Genomic DNA, 16,134 nt, shown 5'->3' on the forward strand with positions numbered 1-16,134 from the left:
TGTCCATTGAGTCGGTGATGCCATCCAACCATCTCATCTTCTGTCATCCCCTTCTCCTCCTGCCTTCAATCTTTCCTAGCATCAGGGTCTTTTCCAATGAGTCAGTTCTTCCACCTCAGATAGCCAAACTATTGGAGCTTCAGCTTCAACATCAGTCCTTCCTATCAAAAAAATTCATTTTGTTTGACAGGGATGTCTTTAACAATAAGGTGATGGCTATTCTTTGTGGTTATTATGTTGTCTGCTAAATTGTCATGAGCCTAAGAAGTGGTCCAACCAATCCTGATCACATGGGTGCTAAGGAAGGATCTCTAGTTAGCTGGCTGGCTGGATGGATTCAATGGGTAGATGGATGGAGGGGCACATGGATGAATGGATGAAGGATGAATGGATAAATGGACAGGTAAGTAGGCAGACAGACAAACACAGATAAAATATACTTGTATATATTTATAAATCATTTGTTCAAATTCAAAGAAAATCCCACCAAAATGAAAGGGTTTTACTTCTTTCTATAGAACACATTCTATATAGAAATCAAGCCTCTTTGTGAATCTTTTCCTTTGAGACTCTGCACCATCTCTGTCATCAGAACCAAAATAGTATTGAAAATCCAAAGGAGAGAGGGAGAGGCTTTCTTACTGCTGTCTCCTGTCAAATTTCAAAACAGCACTTGAATATTTTGCTTCTGGGCCGAGATGTCAGAATCGTTAAAATAGATTTCTACTGAGAATTTATGTTCCATATATATATATATATATATATATATATATATATATATGTAAAGAAAGAAGAAATGTTTGCCATTTTTAGAGCACCAGAGCTGTGGAATGCAGGGCTTTGATCATCGCTGCAGCCTGAACAGCTGTTCCTGAACAGATGTGATGCTGTGGAGCCTGGAAGAAGCAACTTAGAATTCTGGAACATAGATTTGCAAAAAGGTCCTTCTGAGGGAGACATTAGGCAATACTCAAATACAGTCATCAGCAACTTCCTTTTTACTTGCCACCCAAAGTCTTCAAATCTAACAAAGACCAAATGCAAAATTCTGCAATTGGAAGGGATGCAAATGGGGACTCAAATTTACTGCCCTGAAGTATCCCACTTCAAACAGGATCAGCAGCCCCTAAAAGGGGCAGCAGAAGGTGGTGGGGAAGAGGGTACGTGAAGGGGCGCATGCAGGGAATGGAAAGGACAGGAAGAGAAGGACAGCAGAATTCAGCTGTCAAGTGCAATCTAGTGTCCAGAAGCCAATGGCACCTCCCTCAACACACACCACACCCTAACCAGGATGTAGCCTCCCACACTCCTGATGAAAATCTCATCTCTCTTTCTCCTAGGGTGAGGCAATTTTGTAGTGTAGTCACCCATAAAGGGGGGAAATTGGAATCTTGGTTGGCTTTCCTTATACTTGTTTTCCTCGATGGCTCACCGAGTAAAGAATCCGCTTGCAATGCAGGAGACACAGGAGGCTTGGGTTCAATCCCTGGGTTGGGAAGATCCCCTGGAGGAGGAGACTTCCCTGTAGCTCAAATGGTAAAGAATCTGCCCGTGAGGCAGGAGACTAGGGTTTGATCCCTGGGCTGGGGAGTTCCTCTGGAGAAGGGAATAGCAATCCACTCCAGTATTCTTGCCTGGAGGATTCAATGGACAGAGAAGCCTGGTGGGCTACAGTCCATGGGGTTGCAAAGAGTCGGCCACGACCGAGCTACTAACACAATCCACACAGTCCTGGAGGAGGAAACAGCAACCTACTCCAGTATTCTTGCCTGAAAACTCCCATGGACAGAGGAGCCTGGCAGACTACAGCCCTAAGGCTCACAGAAAGTCAGACACGACTCAGTGAGTAAGAGTGCACGCATACTTGTTTTATATCATTATATTTTCTTCTTTAAATTATTAATACATATGGAGAGTGGAGTACCGTAATTCTCAAACGTTGGGGTTATACATGTCTGTTTCGGGTAAGAGTTACTGCCGTGTTATCACAGAGTGAGTACTCAATGCGTTTACCTGTTACTAGTAGCAACATAATGACGTATGATTATCATAATAGTGACTACCTACACTGGTACAGATTGCAGGACCCTGTGCTGGGTGGGAGGCAGGAGTGGGCGGCAGGGTCACTGGCAGCAGGGGGAGCCCTCTGATGCTGCCTTCCCACCTCCTGCTTAGTCTCACATTTCCACCGATCTAGACTGGCAGAGTTGCCATGGTGACGGAGAAAGCAGAGACTCCAGGCCCAGCACCGCATCGCCTAGTTCCTGCTTTCTTCCTCCTACGGGGTGGGGGTTGGGGAATCTGTACACTGTAGCAGAGGGGCTGAGCCTCTGCTACCAACGTGAGCAAAACACCAAGGGGCCATGAGCTGGGACCTGTTTTCTGGAATCTTCCACTTTAGGGAAAGAAGCAGGAAAAGAGGAGTGGGAGCTTGAAAGTAGGCCTTTTGTCTCCCAGCTGACCACTCCATTATCCTGCCTTTGAGGAAATATGACTTTCAGTTCCTCAATTATTTCCCTTTTGCCCTCACGAATAGCAAATTTCAGGCAAATGGGACCCGGGCATGGTGTGGGATAGTAGAGGCCACTTGGGATCCGTGGGGTTAAGGGTGTGGCTCTGGGGTGAGACCCTCTCCCCCCACCACCCAGGATTTCTGTCCCTTTGCCACGCCTGGCTGAGTGATTTCAGCCACACTAGGAAACCTCTGAGTATTGGTCATCTCATCCATCGGAAGGGGCAAATAATAACGTCTCCATCATTAGGTTGAGATGAAGATTAAATGAGGCAATCATGAAAAAAAAAAAAAACCCACAAACTATAAACATTGGTGACTCTTATTATCATGACCATTATTGTCCTAGATCCTGACATTGTGGCCAGTCCGTTCCCCTCTGTGATATTACACCCAACCCCACCCATCTCTGGTCAGAGGGGGCAGTGATCCTCAGCTCCGATGACTGGATCAGGTGCTGTGAAAGCCTAGTGCTCTGCCCGATGCAGCTAGAGTAGAGCAGAAATCTGGCTTGGCCAAGCCTTGATAAAGCCCTCCAACAGCTTCCCAAGGCCCTGGAAATAAAATCAGCATGTTTTCCCAGGTGTGGGTGACCTGAATGATCTAGCCTTGCTCCCACCCCAACTTCCTCTCCTAACCCTTCTCCATCAAACCTTCCCGGCACAAGACAGACCTCTCTCTTTCCTCCAGTGCAAGCCACTTTCCATGGGCAAGGTCTTCCCACTCCTTTTTACCTCCAGTAAGAAATCATCTGCCTGCCCTGCCCCACCCTCTCCACCCTCAACTCAGAACAGAACTGGCTCTTCCTTCACCCTTGGGGGCTTAGATTAAACATCACCTCCTCTGAGATAAATTCCTGAATCATTCTTTCTAAACGCCCTCTGTTCCCGCACTCACCGTCATCACACTTGACTTGTTATCAGAAGCTCTTCTTCTGACTGGCATTTATTACAGTGTCTAATTATCACGATATGTAATTTGTGAACCTGCTTTTTTAGGTGAGGCAGGCAAGTGCGGCCTGCATCCTACTTGTGTCCTCAGGGCTTGTCATGTGCCTTGCGCACCATAAGTGCTTATTCAATGTTTGCCGAAGGGGTGACTCACAGGATCCTGACGTTCGTTCTCTTTCCAAGGCCAGCTCTCAAAACTGCCGTTAAGAGGACGGCTGGGCTGCAGTGGGGCCTCAAGGCTCAGGTGTTTCCCAAGCAAGATAGAGATGGGAATGCTTGATAAAGGCAGCTCAGAGTCCTCAAATGCCAGTGGGTGCCAGGTTCACCTGGGGATATTGTTCAAATGCGGGTTTTAGTTCTGCCCCGAGAGAGCCCGAGATTGCATTTCTAACAAGCTTCTCCGAACCTGCTGGAGAAGCCAGAACCTAATCCCTGCAGAAACCTCGGAGAAACAAGAGTAGGTGCTGGGAGAAGAGAGTCTGACTGGGTTGTGGGTGCAGTTCCCGGACTGGAAGTGGGGGCACCCAGGACCTGGAAGGGAGGGTGGAGGACGAGAGAGACCTGGCCTCCTCTGATGCCAGAATAGACCGGTCAGATACAGCGAGAGGAGGGGAGCGGCTGTGTCTCAGAATCTGCCTTAGCCCCAAAGAGAGAATGCTATCCATGAGTTTGCTCATTCAACAATTATTTTCATATTATTTATTCTAAGGATACTGTGGGGATGTGTGTGTGTGTGCTCAGTCATGTCTGATTCCTTGTGACCCCATGGACTGTGGCCCACCATGCTCCTCTATCCATGGGGATTCTCCAGGCAAGAATACTGAAGTGGGTTGCCATGCCTTCCTCCAGGGGATCTTCCCAACCCAGGGATTGAACCCATGTCTCCTGTATTGGCAGGCAGATTCTTTACCACTGCGCCACCTGGGGATAAGACACAAAATCTCTGTCCTCTTGGTATTTACATCCTAGAAACAAAGACCTACATTTTGAGCCCTCAGCTGTGTGTGTATGTGTGTGTGTCTATGTGATTTTGGTGATTCATTTCAGCAGTCTGAGCCCTGGTGAAATGAGATGCCCACACCTAGTGTTGGAAGTTGTTGGGTGGATCTTAGGAGATAATGCCTTACAAAGATAAGGGATTATTATTGTTCACAGAACCACTAACCTCAATTTTGAACTTGCATTCTGTTAAACAAAGGTGGCAATTTGCAAAGGAGAATCATATCAAGGAATTTTCTTATTCATTCAATCATTTGCCCTGTTCTAAGCTCTAAAAATATTGGGGAGGCAAAGCCAGCAAAGTCCCTATCTGTTGGCAGTTATATTTCAGAAGATGAAATCTGACAATCCACAAGCAGGCACATACATAAACCAGAAAAAAATAGTGCTGTTAGTGTTATGAGAGAAACAAAATGATAAGTGGTGGAGACTGAGAATGGGGCTACTTGAACTGGGAGATTAGAGAAGGTATCTCTGACAGGTGAGATTTAAGCCGAGATGTGAATAGTAAGAGAAAAAACAAGCCATGCCAAAATCTGAGGGAAACATATTCTAGGCAAAGGAAACAGCACACGCGAAGGTCCTGAGGCAGTACTGGGTTTGGTACATCCAAGGCAGAGTACTGCAACTGGGCTCAGTGACAGGAGGAAAGGGTCAGGAGATGAGCCCAGAGATGGCAAGGGGCCAGCTAAGGAAAGGCATTCCCAGCAAGGGTGCAGACTTTGGATTTTATCTTTAAATCAGGTGGAGAGCCACTGGAGAGGAGCTGAAGCAGAGTGACGGGAGCTAACCTGTGGCCGCTCTGCGTCTGCTCACGGCTGTGGTTCCCAGGGGTCACGTGTGGGTGTGAGAGCTGGACTATAAAGAAAGCTAAGTGCCAAAGAATTGATGCTTTTGAACTGTGGTGTTGGAGAAGACTCCTGAGAGTCCCTTGGACTGCAAGGAGATCCAACCAGTCCATCCTAAAGGAGATCAGTCCTGGGTGCTCATTGGAAGGACTGATGCTGAAGCTGAAACTCCAATACTTTGGCCACCTGATGCGAAGAGCTGATTCATTGAAAAGACCCTGATGCTGGGAGGGATTGGGGGCAGGAGGAGAAGGGGACGACAGAGGATGACATGGTTGGATGGCATCACCGACTCAATGGACATGGGTTTGGGTGAACTCTGGGAGTTGGTGACGGATAGGGAGGCCTGGCGTGCTGTAGTTCATGGGGTCGCAAAGAGTTGGACACGACTGAGCAACTGAACTGAACTGAACTGAACTGGCAATTGCATGGAGAATAGGTTGTAGGGGAAGAGGCATGGGAGCAGAAGAACCGTTTAGCAGGGGATGGTGGTGGGTCTCTGGATGATGTTGGTGGGTGACAGAGCCTCTGAGACAGGAAAGTGACAGGGCACAGTCTCTAAAAGAATGACAGCCATTGAGAACACTACAGAAACTGGTTAGAACCAGCTTGGTCCAAGATGGCGAACAACTGGCTTCCACCGGACCTTGATCCTCGGTGCACTCTGTAACAGGTCAGCAAGCTGAGTGACACCCCCACAGGTGCCATGGCAGTCCCGAGGCTCACCATAAGAGGCCAAAGAGTGGGCACCGGCCCAGCTCCTGGGAGTGTCCGTCCCTTCCCCAAAATAGTTGGGATAATCCTCCCAGTCTTTAGCCTATGAAATTGCCCACCCTATAGAAGCTGACAGCCCCATACCCTGGCGCCTCTCACCTTCTGAGATGGCCCCCACTCTGTGGAGTGTGTGCCTCCCTAAATAAACCTTTCACATGACTGTGGCTCACTCCTGAATTCTTTCCTGTGCGGAGCCAAGAACCCACACTCAATGGCCGTTCCAGGGGCTCGCCGGAGACTTGGGGTGTGACCGTCCTCTCTGGCTCCACGTTCTTTCCTGCAACAGCCTGAGCTAGGATGGCAGCAGGAGAGAGGACAGAGCGGGCGTGTGAGGGCTGTGTGTGGGAGGAAGCGTGTGGAGGGAGGGAGGGAGACCAGTGACTTGGGCTTTGGCAAAACCCCACATGCTGCACTCTTTTGGGAGGAGACACAATTGACCCTGCGGCACTAACCCCATTTCCTTGGAGCACAGCAGCAAAGATAAAACCTTCGTGAAAGCAGAGGGAAGCAAGGCCTGTCCTAATCCTACTGGGAGACACAGAAGCTTCGGAAAGAGGGTATCGATTACAAAGGATGGTCTTTACTCCAGTCCCCTCCTTGTCCTCTGAAGTCTCATTGAAATGCTTGGCTTGTTTGAAAGGGCGCAGAGATCCTGCTTTAACAAGTACTGAGTGGCACTTAGCAGCATTGAACAGGCTCTAATTCTGATTAAGCGTTATTTTGATTCGGAGAGGGTATATGAAAGGAAGATGAGATAGATGGAGGACGTAGACAATTCAGTTAATCTTAGGGATCGGGCTCAGAAGCCAGGCGCTGAGGGGTGTGTGTGTGTGTGTGTGTATCGGGTTAGTGTGGTAAGGCAGCAAGGGAACGGGAAAAGGCGCAGTTTCCCCACTATCAAGTCTAGAGTTTCTCTTTCCGCTCCCCATAGGGTGAGGTCTTCCGATCCATTCTCTCTCAACAAACCCAATGTTAGTCTAGGCCCCCAGGGATCCAAGTCCTTTCAGACACAGAGGGCCCCAAATGGAGACAGTTGACATTAAACTGTGGCCGCAGAGATCCAGCAACAGGAATGGGAACAGGTCAAGCCATCACGCACCTTTAAGCTAGAGTGCCATTATCACACCTGCTGCTTACAACGCACAAAGAATTCAGTCTTAAAAATAATTCCTGGAATTTCCTGGAGAAAAGGATAATTCTGTTACATTGTATTTTGGGGGTTAATGCCATTTATTGGTTTGATGTAAACATTTTAAACATATCACAATTTCTTCATTTAAAAAAAAATCTTTTCTCTTGCATCCTTCCTTCTGCCATAGAACTGGCCTGGGTTTCTTTGTTTCTCGATGTCCTGGGGTTAGCTTTTCGAAAGTCGAGGTGGGCTTGGCATCAAGGACCATTCTGGCCCGCCAGCCCATCCCACTCACAGGAACATAGTGGAAGCTGCCAGAAGCACACGGCAGAGCCTGGAGAGCAAAGGAACATTTCAGGCACAGACGAGGTGGAAAGGCCCTTTTCTGACAGTCATCTGCGGCTATGTCCTCAGGGGACCATATGTCCCTGGGCCTGCTGCTGGCCAAATGAAATTCATGACTAGGAATATGCATCCTTTGGTTTTCTGCCCCTGCAGCTGCTGGATGAGAGGTGCGGAGGGAGGAGCAGTCCTCTCCTTTTCGTGCTGAAACGACATCTCTCACAATTGCTCCCGGTTTCCCTACGCAGGGCGCCCCCCAAGCAGGTACTGAACTTCTCCACCTGCCCTGGCCGAGCAGCCCTGGCCACGCATCCTAGGGTGCCTAGGGATGGGAAACACGCTTTCTCCAAGTGCCATTTTCAAAAAGCTCAACTGAAGAGAATTGGGGTTTGAATTCAGACTACTCATTCCTTGGCAAAAAAGAAAAATGGAGTTCTTTATTTCTCAAAGTGGAGGGAAGTAAAGGGAGACGATTTTATCTGGGAGCTGCGACTGCCACCTGGTGGAAAATGCTAGCTGAGCAGCTAAAACGGCTGTTCACTTTTAAGTCAGCCCTTCATCCATTTGGTCCCTCTTCTGCTGTTGTCTTCATGGGAAGAAGCTCTTGGGACGGGGGGTGGGCAGCAGGTGGGGTGTTGGAGTGGAGGAGGGGCCAGCTATCACACAGAGAGGTAGAAGCCGTCATAGGGAGAGTCCTGAGCAGGGGTTAAGGGCATGGGTGCGGGAGCCACATGGCCCAGCTTTGATCTCTGCTCTAGGAATTTAATGGGATGCCCTGGTGACTCAGACAGTAAACAGTCTGTCTACAGTGTGGGAGACCTGGGTTCAATCCCTGGGTTGGGAAGATCCCCTGGAAAAGAACATGGCAACCCATTCCAGTACTCTTGCCTGGAAAATCCCATGGACGGAGGAGCCTGGTGGGCTATAGTCCATGGGGGTTGCAAAGAGTCAGATACGACTGAGCAACTTCACTCACTCACTCACTCGCTAGGACTTTAATATTGTCAGTTTGGCTGAGTTGCTAAACTTCTCCTGTGCCTACATTTCCTCAACTGTGAAGTGGGGCTGATGATCCTATCTTACAAAGTGATTGTGAGAAATAAACTATATACCCCATGCAAATGTTTACCAGAAGTCTGGTACATAGAAAACATTCAGTAAAAGCTAGCTGCTGGTATGGAGGAGGACATGGGGCTGTGGGTGCCTCTGGACCTACTACACACTGGTCATGCGGCAGCGCACCGGGATATGAAGGTGAGCAGAAACACTGCCTCGGTCTCATCAAGTTCATTGTCTGGAGGGAGACAGGCATGAGCAAACTAACAGCTGCTCGAAGAGCAAATAGGCATGGTCCCTGTCCAGGGTCTAGCTAGGGAGTTAGACCTGTAAACGGGTGATTATAATTTGTAATAAGCTTATTCCACAATGGTCCTCAGTGCCATAAGAGAACATAAGGGGCAACTCAGTCATCTGCTGAGGGGGACGTTTTCTAAAGAAGGGACCTATGAGATGAGTTCTGAAGGGTGAGAAAGAGCAGCCAACTGAGGCGAGAAGGAGAGAATTTGAATAGTTCAAACGCTGCTCGCAATGGCTCACAGAGAAATCAGACTCAATGCCTTTGAGGAACTGACAGAGGTTGGGTAGGGCTGGAGGCCAGGGGAGAGCTGAGATGAGGATGAAAATGCAGGCAGAAGTCAGCTCCCCAAGGACCCATGAAAGGGACTGCACTTTGTAAGAGGCCTTCATGGCAGTGGAATGGCAGAGGCAGAACACCCTGGTACAAAGGGCTGACTACTAGCTGTACGTAGGAGGATACGTGGCTATGTAATCAGTGGGATAAGTCAGCACGCTCTCCCTACCTGTGATCAGAAGACTAAAGTCAAAGAAAGCCAGTGGAACTGATAGGGGGAAACTGGTGCCAGCCCTTAGAAACACAGTGGATAACATCAGGGATGGCTTCTTTTGAGATGGCAGCAACAAGGTGAGATGGGGAACAGGAGAGAATTAGAGGTCTGGCCTCTAAGGCTAGCAGGAGAAACATCCAGCTTTTCCTCCACTGAGTTTTGTTTTGTTTTCTGGCCATGAGACACATGGGATCTTAGTTCCCCAGTCAGGGATTGAACCCACATTCCCTGCACTGGAAATGCAGAGTCTTAACCACTATACTGCCAGGGAAGTACCTCTTCCATAGAGTTTTGACCTGTATGTAGCCACAGCAAATGAAGGTTTATCTTCACTAAGTAACTCAGTAAAGAGAAACTACCATGCTGACAGACCCAGCTGGGATTGGGACACTCATATCCACCTTCCTTCTTAGGACTCAAGTCCCACCACCATCTCTATCAGTTGGACAGAGCAGAGAAAGCCATCACCTACCTGGTGGACATCAAAGACATTCCTTGGGATTCCAAGACACAAGAAGAGAAGAGGGATGAGCCCCTCTTGGGCAGGGTGAGGTTTTCTGAGGGAGGTGAGTTCTGGGAGAAATGGAGGAGGCTGCAGGCAAGTGGGGTGGGGCTGGGAAAGAGCAAAAGCCAGGACAGGAGGAAACATGCTCTTTGCAAAGGTCTTTTGTGAGAGATGGTTCCCACGGGACTTTTTGCCTTTCATTCCTTCTGCTCTTGTCCTCTTATAACTTGTCCGGCCATTCATTTGGCTACAGAAACACCTCATTTTATTGCAATTCATTTCATTGCACTTCACAGACATTGCGTTTTTTATACATTGAAGGTCTGTGGCAACCCTGCTCAGACAAGTCTATCTATGCCCTTTTTGCCAACAGCATTAGCTCACTTCCTGTCTCTGTGTCACATTTGGGTAATTCTTGTCATATTTCAAACTTTTTTCATGATTACCATGTTTGTTATGGTGATCAGTGATCTTTGATGTTACTACTAAAACTTGTTGACAGATTGGATGATTAGAAAATTTCAGACAGTATTTTTAAAGTATGTGCATGTTTTTTCAGACACAAGACTATTGCATACTTAATAAGCCACAGTATAGTATAAACATAACTTTCATATGCGCTGGGAAACTCATGTGATTCACTTTATCACTGTATTTGCTTTATTGTGGTGGTCTGGAACTGAATCCACAGTATCTTCAAGGTCTGCCTGAATTCTTCATTAATACAACCAATGAATGTGGAATGCCTGTGTGCATGAGGTACTGTGTTACACACCCGAGAACATGATGTGGGAAGAAAAGGGCCAAGGTTCTTATTTTCATGTAGCAATTTTGGGTATGGTACTCAATAAACAAGTAAGCCACTATATGAAAAAGATAATTTCAGGTCATGGTAGAGACCATGTATAAGGCAGAGACTGGGGAAAAGGAATGCTTTGGAGAGAGGGTCCCAGGGTGGGTTCTTTCAGAACAGGCCTGTAGGCTGAGAGCTGAATGGTGAGAAGGTTCTGACTGTATAAAGCCCTTTCACCCACCAGGCACTCCTGTCATGCTGCTGGTCATCTCATCAGTATGCAACCATGCTGAGCTCCAGTGGATCCCTGGGGAGGCCTCAGGCGACAGGGACAGTGACTGTGAGCTCTGTGACTGTTTCATGTGGTTAGCTTCACAAGGCACCATGACTGCAGACTTCCCTATAGTTGTCCCACCCCTGTTCTTGCCAGGGGGAAATAATTTGTGTTAGATTTGTTGTCTCTTTCACCAAGAAAAAGATCAAACCCTGAGTGAAAAAAGGAAACAAATCTGTTCAAAAGAATTGGAAAGCTAGTGAGGTGCTAAGACTTTGAGGAGCCAAGGTTCCAGGGACAAAAAGGCACTGCAATGACTCAATATTCAGCATAGCTTTCCTGCAATAGATGTGGCAGCCTAGAGGCTAAGACATTGAGCAGAACTACAGGCAGTCCAATGGACTAAAGGAATAAAACCTGGAGTCCAGGGCCAGTCAGGTCTAGGGTCCTAGTAAATGCACTAGATTTTAAGTTGGGACACCTGAAGAGCTTTATTCTAAAGAATAAGACCAAATGAGACATACATTTGGGGCTTCCCTGGTGGCTCAGATAGCAAAGAATTCACCTGCAATGCAGGAGACCCAGGTTTGATCCCTGGGTTGGGAAGATCCCCTGGAGAAGGAAATGGCAACCCACTCCATGGACAGAGGAGCCTGGCGGGCTATAGTCCATGACGTCACAAAGAGTCAGACATGACTGAGCAACTAACACTTTCTCTTTCAAGACATACATTTTCCTGTATAAAGACTGAAGCCAACCTATAAAAAACCCAATTCCTGATAGGATTAAGATGAAATCCCCCTACCTTAACTGCATGCCAGAAACAAGTAAATTCTCTATGGAAGAAAATAATATAAAGAGAATAAAAAGGTGAAGCCCAGAAGAGAAGGAAATTTGCAATATATACAACTAACAAATTATGGAATATATAAGGAACTCCTCTTAATGAATGAGAATGAGAACCCCATTTGGAAATAGGCAAGAGATTAAAATGCAAAAGATAATATCCAAATGGCTAATAAGCTTAGCTTCATACATCATCAGGGAAATGCAAATTACAAGAAAGCAATATCACATTGTAATGGTTAATTTTATGTCTCAACTTTCCTAGTCCACAGAGCCCAGATATTTGGTCAAACATTCTGGATGTGTCTGTGAAGATATTTTTTTAGATGAGATCAACATTTAAACCAGTGCATGCTAAGTTGCTTCAGTTGTGACCGACTCTTTGTGACCTGTGGACTGTAGCCCTTCAGGCTCCTCTGTCCATGGGATTCTCTAGGCAAGAATACTGGAGTGGGTTGCCATGCCCTTCTCCAGGGGATCTTCCTGACCCAAGGATCCAACCTGCATCTCTTAATGTCTTCTGCATTGGCAGGCAGGTTCTTTACCACTAGCACCACCTGGGAAGTTCTTTAAACCAGTAGATTTGGAGTAAAACAGATTACTCTCCATAATATGGATGGTACTCATTATTGCCTCAGTTGAAAGCCTTAATAGAAAAAATAGAAAAAGAATGAATTTTCTTGAAGAAAGGAGGATTCTGTTAGCAGATGGCCTTCAGACTTGAACTGCAGCATCAACTATTCCCTGGGTCTCCAGCCTGCTGACCTGTCATGAAGATTTTGGACTTGTCTACACACATACACACATGTACACGCACACCCTACTGGTTCTGCTTCTGCAGAGTCCTAATAAACACATCCATTAGAATAGCTAAAATGAAACAGACAACCCCAAGGGATGGGGCAATTGGAATTATCAAACTTGGCTGGTGGGAGTGAAAATTGGTACAACCACTTCAGATTCCTCTCTGTCAGTAGCTGCTAAAGCTGAAAATATGAATACACTAAGCAATTCCACACTAAGATATATCCTATAACATATATTCTGATATATATATATTAATATATAATGTTCCCAGCAGCATGATTGATCATAACCCTAAACTGGAAACAGCCAAATGTCCATCAACAGTGGAATGACTGAATCAATGATAGTATATTCAAATAACATATAAACTTATGCAATAACTTGTATCTCATAAACATAACAGGTGAAAGAAATCAAACACAACAGGCAAACCTAATTGATCCTGTATGAAGGCAAGAAAGAGAAATTAAACACAATGGGAAAAACTAATTGATGTTGTTTGAAGTCAAGAAAGAAGTCCTTACCTGGGACTGGGTAAGGACATGAAGTGTTTCTGCTGTGCATCATTTCTGAACCTCAGTGGATATTATGTAGAGGTATTCACTATGTGAAAATCTATCTATACATTATAGATCTATTTTATACACTGTTGACTGCAGCATTTTTCTGCACATATTTATAATTCAGTTTTTAAAAGTTTAAGAGTGTATATGTCTCTGTCATTGTCTCTTATTTTGGGGAAGTCACTCAACATTTTGGACCCCCCCACTTCCTCTGCTGTAAAATGCTGCATGGCTTTAAAGAGATGGTTCATGGTAAAGCTATTTGTAAAGTATAAATTAATTATTATCATGTATACATCAGAGGATTTAATTTATGTCATACCTGGATGGTTTAATGGTTTTCCCTACTTTCTTCAAATTAAGTCTGAATTTGGCAATAAGGAGTTCATGATCTGAGCCACAGTCAGCTCCTGGTCTTGTTTTTGCTGACTGTATAGAGCTTCTCCATCTTTGGCTGCAAAGAATATAATCAATTGGATTTCAGTGTTGACCATTGGATGATGTCCATGTGTAGAGTCTTCTCTTGTGTTGTTGGAAGACGGTGTTTGCTATGACCAGTGAGTTCTCTTGGCAAAACTCTATTAGCCTTTGCCCTGCTTTATTCTGTACTCCAAGGACAAATTTGCCTGTTACTCCAGGTATTTCTTGACTTCCTACTTTTGCATTCCAGTCCCCTATGATGAAAAGGACATCTTTTTTGGGTGTTAGCTCTAGAAGGTCTTATAGGTCTTCATAGAACCTACAAGTTCAACTTCAGTTTCTTCAGCATTATTGGTTGGGGCATAGACTTGGATTACTGTGATATTGAATGGTTTGCCTTGGAAATGAACAGAGATCATTCTGTCGTCTTTGAGATTGCATCCAAGTATTGCATTTTGGACTCTTGTTGACTATGAGGGCTACTTCATTTCTTCTAAAGGATTCTTGCCCACAGCAGTAGACATAATGGTCATCTGAGTTAAATTCACCCATTCCAGTCCATTTTAGTTCACTGACTCCTAAAATGTTGATGTTCACTCTTGCCATCTCCTATTTGACCACTTCCAATTTGCCTTGATTCTAGACCTAACATTCCAGGTTCCTATGCAATATTGCTCTTTACAGCATCAGACTTTACTTTCATCACCAGTCACATCCACAACTGGGTGTTGTTTTGGTTTTGGCTCCATCTCTTCAATTTTTTTGGAGTTACTTCTCCACTGATCTGCAGTAGCATAATGGGCACCTACTGACCTGGGAGTTCATCTTTCAGTGTCCTATCTTTTTGCCTTTTCATACTGCTCATGGGGTTCTCAAGGCAAGAATACTGAAGTGATTTGCCATTCCCTTCTCCAGTAGACCATTTTCTTCTTAAATTGAAGAAAGTAGGGAAACCCACTAGACCATTCAGGTATGACCTAAATCCAATCTCTTATGATTATACAGTGAAAGTGACAAATTGATTCAAGGGATAAGATCTGATAGACAGAGTGCCTGACGAACTATGGATGGAGGTTCATGACATTGTACAGGAGGCAGGGATCAAGACCATCCCAAAGAAAAAGAAATGCAAAAAGGCAAAATGGTTGTCTGAGGAGGCCTTACAAATAACTTGAAAAGAAGAGAAATAAAAAGCAAAGGAGAAAAGGAAAGACATACCCATTTGAATGCAGAGTTCCAAAGAATAGCAAGGAGAGATAAGAAAGCCTTCTTCAGTGATCAATGCAAAGAAATAGAGGAAAACAATAGAATGGGAAAGACTAGAGATCTCTTCAAGAAAATAAGAGATACCAAGGGAATTTTTCATGCAAAGATGGGCACAATGAAGGACAGAAATGGTATGGACCCAACAGAAGCAGAAGATATTAAGAAAAGGTGGCAAGATTACTCAGAACTATACAAAAACGATCTTCATTACCCAGATAACCATGATGGTGTGCTCACTCACCTAGAGCCAGACAACCTGGAATGCAAAGTCAAGTGGGCCTTAGGAAGCATCATTATGAACAAAGCTAGTGGAGGTGATGGAATTCCAGTTGAGTTATTTCAAATCCTAAAAGATGATGTTGTGAAAGTACTGCACTCAATATGCCAGCAAATTTGGAAAACTCAGCAGTGGCCACAGGATTGGAAAAGGTCAGTTTTCATTCCAATCCCAAAGAAAGGCAATGCCAAAGAATGCTCAAACTACTGCACAATTGCACTCATCTCACACCCTAGCAAAGTAATGCCCAAAATTCTCCAAGCCTGGCTTCAACAGTATGTGAACTGTGAACTTCCAGATATTCAAGCTGGATTTAGAAAAGGCAGAGGAACCAGAGATCAAATTGCCAACATCCATTAGATCTTCAAAAAAGCAAGAGAGTTCCAGAAAAACATCTACTTCTGCTTTACTGACTATGCCAAAACCTTTGGCTGTGTGGATCACAACAAACTGTGGAAAATTCTGAAACAGATGGGAATACCAGACAACCTGACCTGCTTCCTGAGAAATCTGTATGCAGGTCAAGAGGCAACAGTTAGAACTAGACATGGAACAACAGACTGGTTCCAAATAGGAAAAGGAGTACACCAAGGCTGTATATTGTCTCCCTGCTTATTTAACTTATATGCAGAGTACATCATGAGAAATGCCAGACTGGATGGATCACAAGCTGGAATCAAGATTGCCAGGAGAGATATCAATAACCTCAGATATGCAGATGACACCACCCTTATGGCAGAAAGCAAAGAGCTAAAGAGCCTCTTGATGAAAGTGAAAGAGGAGAGTGAAAAAGTTGGCTTAAAACTCAACATTCAGAAAACTAAGATCATGGCATCTGGTCTCATCACTTCATGGCAAATAGATGGGGAAACAATGGAAACAGTGACTGACTTTATTTTCTTGGGCTCCAAAATCACTGCAG

This window comes from Cervus canadensis, chromosome 16, assembly GCF_019320065.1.
Source record: "Cervus canadensis isolate Bull #8, Minnesota chromosome 16, ASM1932006v1, whole genome shotgun sequence".
Lineage (NCBI taxonomy): Eukaryota > Metazoa > Chordata > Mammalia > Artiodactyla > Cervidae > Cervus > Cervus canadensis.